Genomic DNA, 16,295 nt, shown 5'->3' with positions numbered 1-16,295 from the left:
TGCGTAAACACCTCCACGCTCCCACACAGTCACTCAGCACTGGTCGGCGGCTTCAGGGCTGGAGACGCTCGTTCACAGCAGCAGCGCTCACATTCCGCACTTGTTTGCAGTAGTGATGCCCACTGGCTGTCCCATGTGATACACTGCACCGAGTATTACAGAACTGCTCCGGGCAGTCAAACAATACATAAAGATAGAAAGCACCTTCTTTTTTTTTTCAGTTTCCTAAGGGAAATATTTCTTATAGAGATTATCCAGGGTTGTATTTCCCTCATCAAGCTTTTTATAAACAAACTATTTGCTATGAATGCCTGTGGTGCTGATTATCCCGCATGAAATAGAATGCATAGCTCTTGGTTAGGAAAGGTTAGAGACTTATCTGCCAATGGACCTACATGCATGATCCAGATTTCAAATTTTCCTGTACAACACTGCACTATAAAGAATGTAGGAAAAGGCAGAGAATTGTTGAACTCTATTCTTCCCATCATAGCTGAAGAAAGCGTACTGCAAGTGCACCAAGTCTGTGGTGTACCTAGGTCTCCTAAGTCTCATGTGAACCTAGGATACCCAGGTATCTGTGCTGGGCTTGGCATGGAAGGATGATGGAAGGGCCATTCATTCCTCCATATCCATGTCTCCTATGAAGTTGCTCTGCAGTTTTTATTTTATCATTTAGCTATCTAACAGAGAAAGGGTTATTGCCTAGAGCTGCCAAAATAGAAATCAAGACAACATAAGTTGATCATTTAAGAGACCTTTTCCCTTGACAAAGCAAGTCATACTAGGCTCCTACAACAAATGGGGAGTCTCTGTTTTAAGCAAGTATAGAACTCACTAGAGAGCAGGGGCCTGAAGTAGAAGGTATGAAAACACTGACTCCCTTCTTTTCCCCAGAGTTATCATGTCAAATGCATTCCCAAGCCTGAAGAAGAGCATAAAGCTAAGTTAATTTTAATCATGCACATTTCTTTTTTTGTATTCTGTGTGAAAGAATAAATACACAGGAATATGACTAATTTCAGGTCTTAGGTCATGCTCCTAAAAATACATTCTTTTTGGTAAATCTTATATGCTGTTATTTTACTCATATAATAATTTACCTGGTTAGCTCTAGGCTTCAATATCTTATAAAAACAACTCTTCTTGCTGTAAAAGTATCACATCAAAATTCAGGTCCTGATCAATTTCACACACATTAACCTCCTACAGTTAAGCAATTATTTCCTCTTGCTACTCTCATTTCACAATGAGTTTGGTTCATATAAAATTGATGAAGACAACAGAATTATAAAGTTACAGTCTATAATATCTTGGTATCAGTTCATTAAAAAAATTAATCAACTGTATATTTGAAAACATACCCCAAGTAAAACATTGTGCTAGGCTCAAAGGTAGATAGTCAGAAGTAAGGAAAGGAATTTTGCCATCAAAAAGCTTTACAAAATTTAAGCATTTTCAACCAGATTAGTTAAGTTTCTGAACTATATAACTTAATGTCATTAGACAAGTGAAAACAATAAAAATTATTTGAAATTTTACATAGATTTGATCAACATGGGATGCATTCAGGCTTTTTGTGGAGGACACCCAAGGGCTTCATGGGAAACTTTTCAGTGACACAATGGAAGCAGTCACTTCTGGATTTTAATCAGGAGAGAATGTGTGGATTAAACTTGTGTAGAGGAGCAGGAGGCAGAGAGAGGCAAGGTACTCTTCAGCGGTCCATGGGTAGATCTAGCAAAAACATCAAAGATGAAAAATATTGGACATCTATTATCTGCCAAGTGTCATGATGAGTGTTAGGAGTACACAGAGGAGAGGGACATGTTAGTGCAGGCGTTTGCAATTTAAAATGGAACAAAGGAAAATACTTCTCACTCAAGATATGAAGTGCTTTACTACAGAATTGTAGGTTGTTCCCCCGGGTTTGAGAAAGGAAATGGTACTGATACTAAAACTGGACCTTAAAGAATGAGCAGAATTTTGCCAGGATGGCATATAGAGGAAGAGGTTCCTGGACTACAACAGAAAATAGTCAAGAGTTTATGGTACAGAAAGTAGTCAGAATTTATGGTATACAGTGGACAAAAGAGGCCAAAATCTCCAGGTGCACTCAATTTGCATGTGCTTTTACATGGCATGCTAAGATAGTAGGATTTATTGTTTAGATAATGGGAAATAATCATTTTAGAAAGACTTAAATAATGTGAGGGAGAAATGAGAAACAATAAGGAAGATTATTATATATATATATGTGTATATATATATATAATAATTATTATTATTTTTTTTAGGAGAGCAAGGTACAGGCTTTTATTTAGAAATTAAGTGAGAGAATAGAGCTCCTGGCTCATTCCAGGAGGGGACAAGAGAGCCCCAGGAAGATTATTTAAAAGGATCCTGGGAAAACCCCAATGGGATGTAATGAGGACATCATTGGTGCTACATGCTCCTTCAACAAATATTCCAGGCATGTCACAGTCAACAATACCTGACCATGCATGAATGGAAGTCCGCGTGTTGAATGAATGTGAGAAGCAGTATGGCAGAGTGGCCAAGAGTACTGATTTTAAACTCAAACTTTCTGGACTACTTTTTGGGCTTGCTGTTCACTAGCTGGAGGAGTCTGGGCAAGTTATTGTATCTCCATGCCTCTATTTTTTCATCTACACAATGCAGAAGATGATTTGTATGTTGTGGAGTTACTGAATTAAGTGACTTAATACATCTATGTACATTATATTTGTTTAAATAAACAGTGACTAGAACAGAGAACCACCTAAATCAGTGTTAGCCAGTAGACAGCCTGACTCCATAGTCCATGCTTTTAACTACTATACCATTTCAACAGGATGATTGAAAAGAAACGATCTTTTTGGCAATTAAGATGCCTTGATTATATTTTCAAGCAATGATTTTCTGAACTAGAAAAAGGAGACAAAGGATTGATGAAGCATTTCAAAAGAATTGGTGGTACTTGAAACTCATGTGTGCTAGGCAATAATGGAGAGCAAAACTCAATTTTTCTCAAGGTTTTGAACTTGCGTCACTAGAAGAATGATTTTACCATTGATATAAATGACAAAGAAGGTTTCACAATAAAACCTAACTCAGAAGGTCATTGGATCCTTAAGCAAAACAATTAATGAAAAGGATTTAACACAATAGCGGGCATGGTGCAAGCATTCAATGGCCATTAGTTACCATCATAGTCATCACTGCAATCTAAGGGCTAGATGAGAAATGTATCTGGTGTTCCTGGAGTCTCATTTCCTCCAAACCTTTGGCTCCTTAGTAGAGAGCTGGATCAGCAGGTCTGAGAAAGCACAGTGGAGGTGCAGGCTTGCGTCAGCCACTGGGCTCCAGGGAACTCCCTTTCCTAACAAGACAGCTTTTCTGACTCTGGCTCCCATACTGATGTCCGGCATTAAGAGGGCAGATTCCTCTCTACTGGAATCTTGGCAATGACGTCAGATGACCATCTACACCCAGCCAAAGCCAAGAGGGGCCCTGGGTACAGTCTACTACTTCTAAGCTTGTGGTTCTCCAGCCCCACAACTAACCATAGGCATGCCAAGAAGCAATAAGGAATTTGATCACAGAGAAGACAGAGGGAGGCGAAGACTTGGCATGGATCTGCACAGGATTCATAGAGGCATTTCAGGTTGGAAGTTGGTTAAACTTGTGCCCAAAGAGGCAGGAAATATTTTTAGGGAATAGGTGGCTGCAGCCAGGACTCAAGACAGGGTTAAAGATAATATACCAGGGTTGAAATGAGAGGAGAGGAAGTCTGCTGGGAAATCAGAGTGGGCATTGCTCTGTAATCCAGGCAGGGAATGGGAAGCATGGTGGTATGCCCAAAGGCAACAAGATCCCCGCCCTTGGACACAGGTTCTGCAATAGGGATCCAGTTTCTGAAAGTATCCCGGAATAAACAGAGCTGTTACAAGTAAGATTGGAAGTACTAGAAGACTGGGTATACTAGGAAAGTTATCAGCATCTTTCAGAAAACATCAGAAGCTAGTAAGTGCTATAACAAAGATTTAGCCTGAGTTCCCAACAAAAGGTAGCAAGCAGCTGGACAGAAGAAAGAGGACTCAGAAATAACTGTAGGAATTCAGCTATCAGAACTAGGGTCTGTGCTGGGCTTAGACAGGCCTCAAGGGAACTGTGTCAGAATTAAAATAAATCATAAAATTGAGTTATTAAAAGATTGGTCCATATACATAATTATTTTCTGATATGATGCTACCAAAAGTAAATACTTTCTAAGCAGTATTGTGTGACTCCCCCCAAATTTTCTTATTCAGAGCTTTAATGAACAAAGAGGCTAAGAAATATATGTGGTATTTTTACTCAACATAGAACTGGGGGTCCCAGCCAAGGCAATCAAATGAGATAAAGAGATAAAAGGATCCAAATTGGCAAGGAAGAAGTAAAACTGTCACTGTTTGCCGATGACATGATATTATATACAGAAAACCCAAAAGAGTCCTCCAAAAAGCTATTAAACTAATAACTGGATTCAGCAAAGTTGCAGGATACAAAATTAGTACACAGAAATCTGCTGCAGTCCTAAATACTCACAATGAACTGGCACAAAGAGAAATATGGAATTATTATTCCACTCACAATTACATCAAAAAGAATAAATACTTAGGAATAAATCAAACTAAGGAGGTGAAAGACCTACTCTGAAAACTATGATACTCATAAGATAAGTTAAAGAAAACATAAATAAATGGAAATCTATCCCATGCTCATGGTTAGGAAGAATAAATATTGCCAAAATGGCCATCCTGCCCAAAGCAATTTACAGATTCAATGCAATCTCTATCAAAATACCAATGGTATTTTTCAGTGAACTAGAGATAATAATCCTAAAATTCATATGGAACCACAGAAGACCCCAACAACCAAAACAATCCTTAGAAAGAAGAAAGCTGGGGGGTATCATGCTCTCTGACTTCAAGCTCTACTACAAAGCTACAGTAATCAAAATAGTATGGTACTGGCACAAGAACAGACACAAAGATCAATGGAGCAGAATAGAGATCCCAGACATAAACCCACATATATATGATCAATTAATATTCAATAAAGGAGTGATGAATATACAATAGGGAAAAGACAGCCTCTTCAATAAATGGTATTGGGAAAACTGGATGACTACATGCAAGAGAATGAAACTGGATTACTGTCTAACTCCATAAACAAAAGAAAACTCAAAATGGGTTCATGGCCTGAATCTAAGTCATGAAACCGTAAAACTCATAGAAGAAAACATAGGCAAAAATCTCTTTAACATAATCATGAGCAATTTTTTTCCTGGACATAGACAAGAGGAACATGAACAAGTGGGACTACATCAAACTAAACAGCTCCTGTACAGCAAAGGAAACCATCAACAGAACAAAAAGGCATCCCACAGTATTGGAGAATATATTCATAAATGATTTATCTAATAGATAAGGGGATAACATCCAAATTTATATAAATAACTCATATACCTCAACATCAAAACCAACCCTGACAAATAACCGCTAATTAAAAAATGGGCAGAAGACCTAAACAGACATTTTTCCAAAGAAGAAATACAGATGGCCAACAGGCACAGGAAAGATGCTCCACATTGCTAATCACCAGTGAAATGCAAATCAAAATCACAATGAGATATAACCTCACACCAGTTAGAATGGCAACTATCCAAAAGACAAGAAATAACAAGTGTTGGCAAAGATGTTCCCACTGTTGGTGGAGTGTAAATTAGTGCAGTTGCTATGGAAAGCAATATGGAGGTTCCTCAAAAAATTAAAAACAGAATTACCATACAATCCAGTAATTCCACTTCTAGGAATTTTCCCAAAGAAAACAAAATCCCTGATTCAAAAAGGTGTATGCACCCCTATGTTTATCACCACATTGTTTACAATAACCAATATATGGAAGCAACCAAAATGTCCATCAATAGATGAATGAATAAAGAAGTGGTACATATGTATGATAGACTATTATTCAGCCATAGAAAAGAAAGAAATCCTGTTATTTGCAGCAACATGAATGGACCCAAAAGTATTATGCTAAGTGAAATAATTCCACATATCTGTTGAATCTAAAAACAAAACTAAATGAGCAAAATGGCAGTTAAGTTGACACTGAGAAATGACTGGTGGAAACCATGAGGAAGAGATTTGGATGGGTAGGTGGGGTGGACAAGGGGGATAAAAAAGCAAAATAATCTCAGTCATAAGTTGGTCACAGGGATGGTAGTACAGCATGGAGAATACAGCCCATGATTCTGCAGCATCTTCCTGTGTTGGCAGATGGTAACTGCGCTCCTGGGGGTGATGATTTAATGTGTGTAACTGTTGATCCACTGTGTTGTATACTTCAAACCAATATCAGATTGTATATCAATGATACTTCAATTTAAAAAAAAAGAAATACATGTGGTAAACATCTCAGAAAGTATCCATAGAAATCATTCCTTAAGCTGATCTCGAGTTAATTTTGGAGGTTCCCAATTAGCTTTACCAGAATCTGCATGCTCCCTTTCCCAAGGAGGATTATTTTCATAACTAATTATAACAAAGCAACAGATAACCCAATGAGTCTATATTCTTCACATGTTGGATGGCTTAAATTGCTTAAAAATCATGAAAGAAAGAAAGGTAGATGATAGTCACTAGTGCTGTCCCACAGTCTGAACACCCTGCTTCAGTTAATTCCCCAGGAAATTCTCATCCTGAGGGTAATGGGGACACTGGGGGAGTGAGAGCAGGTTTCGGCCTAGAGACTTCACTTTGTTTCACTCTCATGGCTTCCTGATCATGGAGGTAACCACTCTCTGTTTGATTGCTATGCTAACCCTATTTATTTTGATAACTATTTAAAACAAAATTACGTAGTCCAAGGCAAAAATATCTAAAGTTGATGTGATGGTTGACTTTATGTGTCCCTTGACTAGGCCACAGGGTGCCGGGATGTTGAGTTAAATATTACCCTGGGTGTGTCTGTGAAGGTGTTTCTGGGTGAGATTAACATTTGAGTCAGTAGACTGAGTAAAGCAGGTGGATCTCCCCAGTGCGGTGGGTCTCATCCAATCCGATGGAGGCCTCAACAGAACAAAACTAGAGGAAAGGAGAATTCTCTCTGCCTGTCTTCTAGCCAGAACACTTGTCTTTTCTTGACTTTAGAATTAAACCGAAATAACAGCTCTTCAGTTTTGAGCCTGCCATCTTCCAAACTGGATTTTACACCATTGCCTTTCCTGGTTCTCGGGCCTTTGGACCTGGAGTGGAGAACTATACCATCGTTTCTCTTGGGTCTCCCGCTTGGAACTGCAGTTCTCAGAACCTCTCGGCCTCCGTGAATGTGTTCTTCTAACAAATGTCTTTCTCTCTTTAACTACTCCATTGGTTGTTTCTCTGGAGAATGCTAATATAGTTGACTTATCTCTCTCCTATATAAATATACAATGCTTAAGTTTACCAGTGTATCACATATCAGAGGAGTTTCAGCCCTCAAACTTACTTGAACGGTAAAGAAATGGGCCCTCTCAGCAAAACTAACCTGCTCCTGTGCCCTGCCTTCTTGTTTGGAAGCATCTTCAAGTATATCCACATATTAAATTTTGGGTTCCTGAGCTGTGTTCTTTGCTGTCTTGCATAATTCATTTTACTCTCATAGTTTGTAGAAGTGACGTCCCATTTTTTCTCTCTTTGATTAATTTACTTGTATAGCAAGTTGAAGCTTTTAAAACATTACCTGGTCTCTTTTTGGATCTTCTACCTCTCTTCTGTTCACCTAAGTTTATCAATTTTATCCTCTACTTGCAATTTTTAAAAATTAAATACACATACAAACAATCACGTTTTATTCATCTTCCCTGAAAAAAAAAATGTTTTTAGAAGGTCCAGAAACCTTGTAGAAACTATCCTGGGGTCTGACTATAAATTAAAAGGTCCCCTTTGCTTCCCAAAGAGTAAGTCAGTACCTAATATCACAAAACTTTCCCCCTAGCCTCTTTTTCCTTTCATGTTGGAACAGAATGCTTCCATTGATGTGAAAATGCACCAGCATGCACTGAAGTACAATGGAAGGTAGATTTCCATTCAGCTTGCATGATGATAGTACAGCTACTTGGGGAATTGAAATATAGCAAAAAGTCAGTTAGGTGAACTGCCCAGGAGCAACATACAATTCATTTGAAGGCTTTTACTTGGTACCGTGTGGCTCTCATAGCAAGAGTTTTTGTGAATTTGGGAGAATAAAATAATAAAATCAGCAAACTGTGTTGTAGGTACGTTCACGTTAATTTCAGTTGTATCTGTATATCTCTATGTATAGATCTATATCCAGCTCACTTTTGGCTTTTACTAAAGAAGAGGAAATATGCTATCCCAGCACAAATCTAGACTTCTAATTAAAATGAGCACAGTACTTTATGAATCAAACTTCCTTAGGCTTATCTTCCTCTAAGAACCCAGGGCCATGTTTTGTCTTTAGCATCTTAAATGATGATGGATTTCTGAATCTGAATTTTCCTTGAACATCTTAGATATCTAGAAGATCATCAAAAAGTAAGGAACACTAAAATTAATTTTTAGCTATATTTTTCTTAGAAGTATATGTAAATTATTTGGGAATAAAGAGATCTGTTTCCATTGATTCACCATTAAGAGACAAAAATTAAATCTTTTGTTCCTTGAGAGTTAACAACAGTTTAAAGGGAAAATTTCTTTAAATAGGAATTCATCTATCTGTCTATCCATCCTGAAAAAACACAGGTTTAAAATTATATGTAAGGTGTGATATTTGCTCAAAATTAATCTCATGTAAAGGCTCATAGACCCAACACCCAAATTTCTGCATCTGAATATAAAATGCTGCATTTGTTATGTAAATGCAATTCAGGAAATTAATTTGGACCTCATTAAGGGCAAACTTTTTAAAAAATGGACTATGTATATGCTGATAATTGAATAGGAAAACTAGAACTTTTAAATTGGTATAACTTACTCTGTGTAATTTCCATTCATAGTAATGTTAAACATTATAGTTTTGGGAGATATCATTCTGTCCTTAACTATCTTAGAATATACCTTTCTCTCTTTTTTTTTTCAACAGTAATTGATATTTATTGTAGAAAAATCTGGATATTATGGTGTGGGGTAAATGGAAATTTCCACCCAGAATTTTCACCTAGCTTACATAGTGGTGTGTGGCTAACGGTCCATTTACATACCAATGGATGTTTATCACGGCAGAGCCTCCAGTCAATCTGGGGCAAGGGGTGGAGAGAAAATGGCCATTCTCTCCTCCCCTCCATTCCTGGCACCTAAATGGTCTGGTGCCGGCCAGTCACCAGCGACCTGCCTGTGGAGTTCCCCCTGGAAGGGGCGGGCAGGAGAAGAGAGCTGGGGCTGGAGGGTCCACCAGAGGGGGCTAGTTGGTGTCTGCAGGGGAAGGACTTGGGAGAGTGCCAGGGGAAGCCAAGTGAGAGACTGAGCTGCGAGCAATAAAACCCTTTAACTGAACGCTTTAGCCCTTCCCATTGTTCTCCTTCAGTTTTACCAGATTCATAGGGAACTTGCACCAATAGGGGAACCCGTTTACTCCCGGAACTATATATGGAAAATGTATTAAGACGTTGGTGGGAATGCAAATCCGTGCAGCCACAGTGGAAAGCAGCATGGAGGTTCCTCAAAAAATTAAAAATAGAAACACCATACAATGCAGCAAAGTCACTCCCAGGGATTTACCCAAAGAACACAAAATTCCTGATTCAAAAAGATATATTCACCCTATATTTTTCACCACATTGCTTACAATAGACAAGATATGGAAGCAACCAAAGTGTCAATCAATAGATGAAAAGATAAAGAAGATGTGGAACATATACACAATAGAATATTATCAGCCATAAAAAAGAAAGAAATCATGCCATTTGTGACAGCATGGAAGGACCTAGAAGGTATTATGCTAAGTGAAATAAGTCAGGAGGAGAAAGACAAATGCCATATGATTTTACTTATTTGGGGAATCTAAAAACAAAATGAAATGAACAAAAGAGCAGTAGACTCAGAGACACTGAGAAGTGACTGGTGGTTACCATTGGGGAGGGGATGGGGTAGGTGGGTAAGGAGGGTGAGGGGGATAAAGGGGCACAGAATCCTCAGTTATAATAAAAGTTGTTCACAGGGCTGGAAGTGCAGCATGGAGAATATAGTCAGTGGTTCTGTAACATCTTTCTGTGTTGACAGATAGTAACTGCTTGCTGGGGTGATGACTTAATAAGGTGTCTAACTGTTGAATCAGTGTATTGTATACTTGAAACCAACATAATATTGTATATCAACTACACTTCAATTTAAAATAAGTTGTTAGTAATGGATTGATAATCCCCCAATTAGAGATGATCACTTTTTAGTATTATTAAGATTTTACTTCATTCTGAACTATTTTCTAGTTACCTATGTATTAAAATAATAATATCAGGATCATATTCCATATAAATTCTTATAAACCGCAGGGGGGCCATCAGGTGAGAAAAGGGGGATCAACAGAGGTGAGGCTTAGAACCTCCCCTCCCCCATTCTGAGAGAAATCTTCTGCATACGTGGATGTTTTATTGCCCTGGTCTAGCTCGGATTAACACATAGTCTACAGGCACACACCTGATCATCTACATTTGCTCTCTTACAACACTAAACTATGTTTTCTACCTTTATCTTGTATCTACCTACCACTTCAGCATTTTATTAAAAATAATAATAATAAAGAGAGAAATGTGGTATCCACATATAAATCAAGTATAAAAATCAAATGAGTATTCATATTTGAACTGACTGTTTATAGTTCATAATGCATGAGCAAAACTGAAAGCTTCTGTGATGACTGCCCTTGTAATGTTCACCATGTAACTTATTCACTATGTGAGAATTTGTTCTCCATGTAAGAACTTGTTCATTATGCTTCAGAAGAATGGAAACTGATGAAAATTAGGCTTGGGGTGGATTAATGATTGTGCATTGAGCATTGACCCCCCATACAGAATTTTATTGTTGTTAACAACCATTTGATCAATAAATATGAGAGATGCCCTCATAAAACAACAACAACAACAACAAAATATGCACACTTCCAATTGTAAAATAAATAAGTAACCGGGATGTAATGTATAGCATTAGGAATATAGTCAAAATATTGTAACAACTTGGTGTGGTGATAGCTGGTACCTAGAATTATCATGTATATAAATGTTGAATCACTGTGTTGTACACCTGAAACTAATGTAATACTGTGTGTCAACTACCCTTCAATAAAAAATAATTATCTAAAAAATAATAATAATAAAAAAAAATAAATTCTTATAAACATTTTTATTCTCTATATTTTCCAGTGGTATTAAATATTACTTGAGAAACATGATTTCTAATGACATATGGCATTTCACATAAGGACACATTCTTTAAAATCACCTCTTCATCTAAAATTATTATTTCATATATGCTGTGATAAATTTCTGTGTAGATATTTCTCTAGATTCTGAATGATACACATTTAATAGATCAAAGCGGAGTGACACTTTCAAGACTTTTAATAATTATGATTTAAAGTTAAATTAAGGAATATAATATATACTGCTAAATAGTTCTCCAATCACTTTGCTGTAAGGCACCATAAAAATAAAAATTTTTCCAAGTATGTGAATAATGCCTAGATAAACATTACTTAATTTTTGACTTACAAAAATTAATTTTAAGAAATCTTGTATATCTGTAATTTGAAATCATAGAGCTGAAAGTCATTTCTTCATAAACAAAACTCGGTATTACAAACTAAATCATTTTTCTTATGTGATGAAAAAGAAACCTCATGATGCATGTTATCAATGAACTTTGGAAGTTGGCATGAATTAATTCAAATATTAATATACTACCTGTATTTTAAATGTTCATAAAATCAAGAGAAGAGATATTTTATTTGCTTAGGACACATAATGCCAGGGACAGCCTCAAGGAAATGCATTTACTGACACTGAACTGGGAACTTGCCAATATATACCAGCAAGTTCCCCAGCTGTATACCAACCCTATAAACAAATGTGACTACTCCTGCTATGATCTGAATGTTTGTGTCCCCACCAAATTCATGAGTTGAAATCCTAATGCCCATTGTGATGGTGGGGACTTGGCTTAACATCATGAGCGTGGAACCCTCATGAATGGAATTAATACTTTTCTAAAAAGACCACAGAACTCCCAGCTCCTCCCACCATGTGAGGACACTGCAAGAAGTTTGTCTGCAATCTGGAAGAGTGCCTTCTTCACCTCAAACATGTGAGCAGCCTGATGTTGAGCTTCCAGCCCCTGAACTACGATGAAGAGATGTTTTTGTTTGTAAGCTACCCAGTCTATGCTATTTCATTATAGCAGCCCGAATGGACTAAGATACCTTCCTTCAACACACCCAAACAGAACTCAAAGATTTACAAAGGGAATTGTGCTAAAAATAAACAAAACAAAAGTCACAAAAAGATTTTTTTTTTTGGAGACAGAAATTTAAAAAAAGATGATCCTTGTTGAACACATGTTTCTGAAGCAGTGTGGATGCAAAAAAGCCATTCTAAAGTTGGAGTAATGTCTATACAAACAAAACAAGGCGGTTCTAGTACTTGAGCTTAGTACACAGTTGATTCAGGAGCAGGGCATATTCTGAGTGGCTTTTCTGAAAGGCTTTGTTTACAACAATGGAAATTGATATTCTTTCCAGAGGTGAGAGTAGTCATCAACAGGAATCACATTCTTTCCACTATATAAATGCTGACTCATATTTTAAGACCTTACTAATATGGGGAGACCACAACTTTAGAGTATTATTCTAAGATCTGTATCCAGGCAATTAGAGCTTTAAAAGATTCCAACCTTCGGAATGTGAAGACAAATCTGTAGGTCAATGTTTTACAAACTATGAGTCACATTTGTTTATAGGTCTTGAAATCAGTGGGTAATAGAATTTTTTAAAATGAAAAAGATAGAAAAGAAAGATCAAAATGATCAGAGAACATCTAAAGTAGCAAAGAAAGTTTTAGTTCATGAAACTTTACTTCAGTAGGTATTAGGGAATGAAATAAAATGTTTTCTTACTGGGTTCCCACCAAAATCATTTGAACCTGGAGGACACTATGCTAAGAGAAATAAGCCAGATACAGAAAGACAAATATTTAATGATCTTACTAATGTGCAGAATCTAAAAAAGTCAAATTTATGGAAGGGAGTAGAACGGGCAGGAAAAATGGGAAGATACTAGTCAAAGGATACAAACTTTCAGTTATGAAATGGTAATCTAATGTACAGCATAGTGATTATAGTTAATAATACTACATTATATACTTGCAATTTGCTAAGAGAGTAGATCTTCAATGTACTCACCACACACACACACACACAAAAGTAACTATGTGAAGTGATGGATGTGTTAATTGATTGTGGTAATCATTTCACAGTGCATATATTGAATCATCACACTATATACCTTTAAAAAATCACATTGTACCACCTAAATATGTACACTTTTTAATTTGCCAACCATACCTCAAAAAATCTGGTAAAGTAACTTTAAAAAATTGTGCACAGTTCTCTAGACCCACCTTTCTCAGGGTTCTGAATATGAAAATTAAAATAAAAATTTTCCTCATGGTGAACACATATTATCCATTTAACCCTTTCAGCATCTGCTTTTTTTCCTTTTATCACTTATTACTTCAAGTAATGCACAAATATGTATTCACCACTCAGTAACTACTATTCTAAATAGAAATAAATAGTGTGGAATGTTTTACAAAATTTGATGCTGCAAGTTGGAAAATACTTTCATGGAAAGATAACCCACTCAGTTTTCAAGGTGATTTGAAATTCAAGCTTAGGCAGAGTTTGAATTTTACAAGTTCATTCCACTGTCAATGACTAAGAACATCTGAAAATTAATCATAACTTGAAGGGAAAAATACAAGGAGAAGGTGAAGTATATTGAATATTCTCTAAATTACAGAATTTATTTTGAATTCATCTTCAAAAGGCAATGTTGTTCAAGATGGAATAAAAAAGGTGTTTGAATCATGTGAGCTATGTTCATTTTGGACCACAGAACTTCTTAACTAAAAACAAAACCAAATTACAAGTATGTATTAAAGTATTTGTGCATCACTATATTAACCTTTCAATACACTACTTTGGAAGTATTGTCTGTGCTCATATGTGTACACACCAAAATCTTTTTAGACATTTTGTCTTCCAAATTTTCTATGTCTACATTTTTGCAATCAACCTACTTCAAAAATTCAGTAAAAAAGACTGACATTCTTTAATGCTCATGCTTTTAATGAGAATAGGGTAGACATAATATAAAAACTATTTATTTCCCTTTGTTAAAGCAAACATTAGTGTCCTGGGTTAACTTATCTTTCTAAATTAATTATTCTCCCAGTTTTAGTACCTACACTAAAAGTTACTCATAAATTTAACTGAATTTGGTAAGACTTTTTAAATACAGATAAAAATTGTCTTCTGTGGACTCCACATGTTTTTATAAGATGAATGAATGTAGTCACATACTGGATTCCTTTGTTCTTTCTTTCCTGTATTTTTTTAATAAACACTTTTTAAATAAGAGTATAAGAAACAACTTTTTAAAATGTATGTGTCTCTTTATTTAACTTTTCTCAAACTTCAGCAATGATAACTGATCTTAGTTTCCACTATGTGTATAGGAAGAAAAGGAAATATTTGAAACACTAAGTTATTTGCATTGGAATGTATAAGAGTGAGGCTGTATAAATGTTGAGATTTCATATGAGCTTCCCTTAATTTGCACAGAATCTTGGCTAATATATAAAGTCTGACTTTATCATATACAAGCAAATCTATTAAGTAAATTAGTTATTGCATATTAGAGTCCTTTGTTCTTTTATTTTTTAATAAACACAGTTTAAATTAAAATGGAGTCTTTTGGAGTCCTAAATTAGACCAAATTAAATTAGTAAATGTTTATTGATCTCTATGTTTATGATTCTATTCTTTCCATCATGATGGTTCCTGTTACACGGAAAACCACCAGGAAGCTGGATTTGTTCAGAGAATGCCAGGAGGGAGGCCTTCACAGTTATGTTTTTATGAGTTTAGTCATTAGAAAAGAATCATTAATCACAACAGAATCTAGTGGGGAGTTTTTCAACAGTGGTAAATGTTTGTACGTGTATTTGTTTTATGTGCTATTCAGGTCTCTCCAGACATTTTCTATTTGCTCTAAATCTCCCCAGGTGAACTTATACTGGGAGTAGTGATAAAATATGGTTGATCAATCATTCTGACTCTGAAAATTCAAGGAAAAAAGCAAAACTAACAAAGCAAGACAGAAGAAGTAAGTGCCCCGGTATTTCACAATAGCTTTTCATTTCAATAATTCAGATACACCTCTGATGTGACAGTCCCTATGTCTTTCTTGAATCCTTTTCATTAATAGTCCATATAACCATACCATATAGAAACACAAAGCCCATTTTATGAAAAGATGTATATCCTTTAGCAGGAGACACTGTGCACTATTTCCAAGGGCCACAGTGCTGAACTCAACAAACATTTCTGAAGCACCTATTATATTACAGGTAATGTCCTTTATGCTAGAGATAGAACAGGCGTGGCCTCTGCCCTCAAAAAGCTGACACCCCAAAGGGAAAATGAGATGCATACAAATAATACAAGTTAAAAACTGTGTCAGGTGTATACATAAGGCATTATGTGTGAACACAGTGTAGGTAGAAATCAAAGCCAGCAGTCAGGCAGTTGACCGTTCAGTCATGAACTTCCTCTCCCAGTAAGTGGCACATCTGTATGAGTGCTCAGTGTATGTTAGTTTTCTCTCTGTCCTCTACTTCTAAGCAGCTCTTCATAAAATAAAAACAACTAGCACAAGGAACACATACAAACATTTACCACTGTTGAAAAACTCCCCACTAGATTCTGTTGTGATTAATGATTCTTTTCTAATGACTAAACTCATAAAAACATAACTGTGAAGGCCTCCCTCCTGGCATTCTCTGAACAAATCCAGCTTCCTGGTGGTTTTCCGTGTAACAGGAACCATCATGATGGAAAGAATAGAATCATAAATATAGAGATCAATAAACGTTTACTAATTTAATTTGGTCTAATCTAAAGGAATTTGGTGAAAAACTTTACTGTCTATTAGTCCCATTTCATGCCTAATTTTTCTTCATTCATAACATCTCA

General features: G+C 36.2%; 1 protein-coding gene across 1 annotated transcript in view; it reads right to left on the bottom strand.

The window, feature by feature from the left end:
• Nucleotides 1-16,295, bottom strand: part of CNTNAP2 (contactin associated protein 2) — a 1,980,972-nt gene that overhangs the window by 1,036,650 nt on the left and 928,027 nt on the right. The window lies entirely within an intron of this gene.

Source organism: Manis pentadactyla, chromosome 7 (assembly GCF_030020395.1).
Source record: "Manis pentadactyla isolate mManPen7 chromosome 7, mManPen7.hap1, whole genome shotgun sequence".
Lineage (NCBI taxonomy): Eukaryota > Metazoa > Chordata > Mammalia > Pholidota > Manidae > Manis > Manis pentadactyla.
The sequence above is the reverse complement of the archived record's forward strand: the minus strand, read 5'-3'. Positions and strand labels throughout refer to the sequence as shown.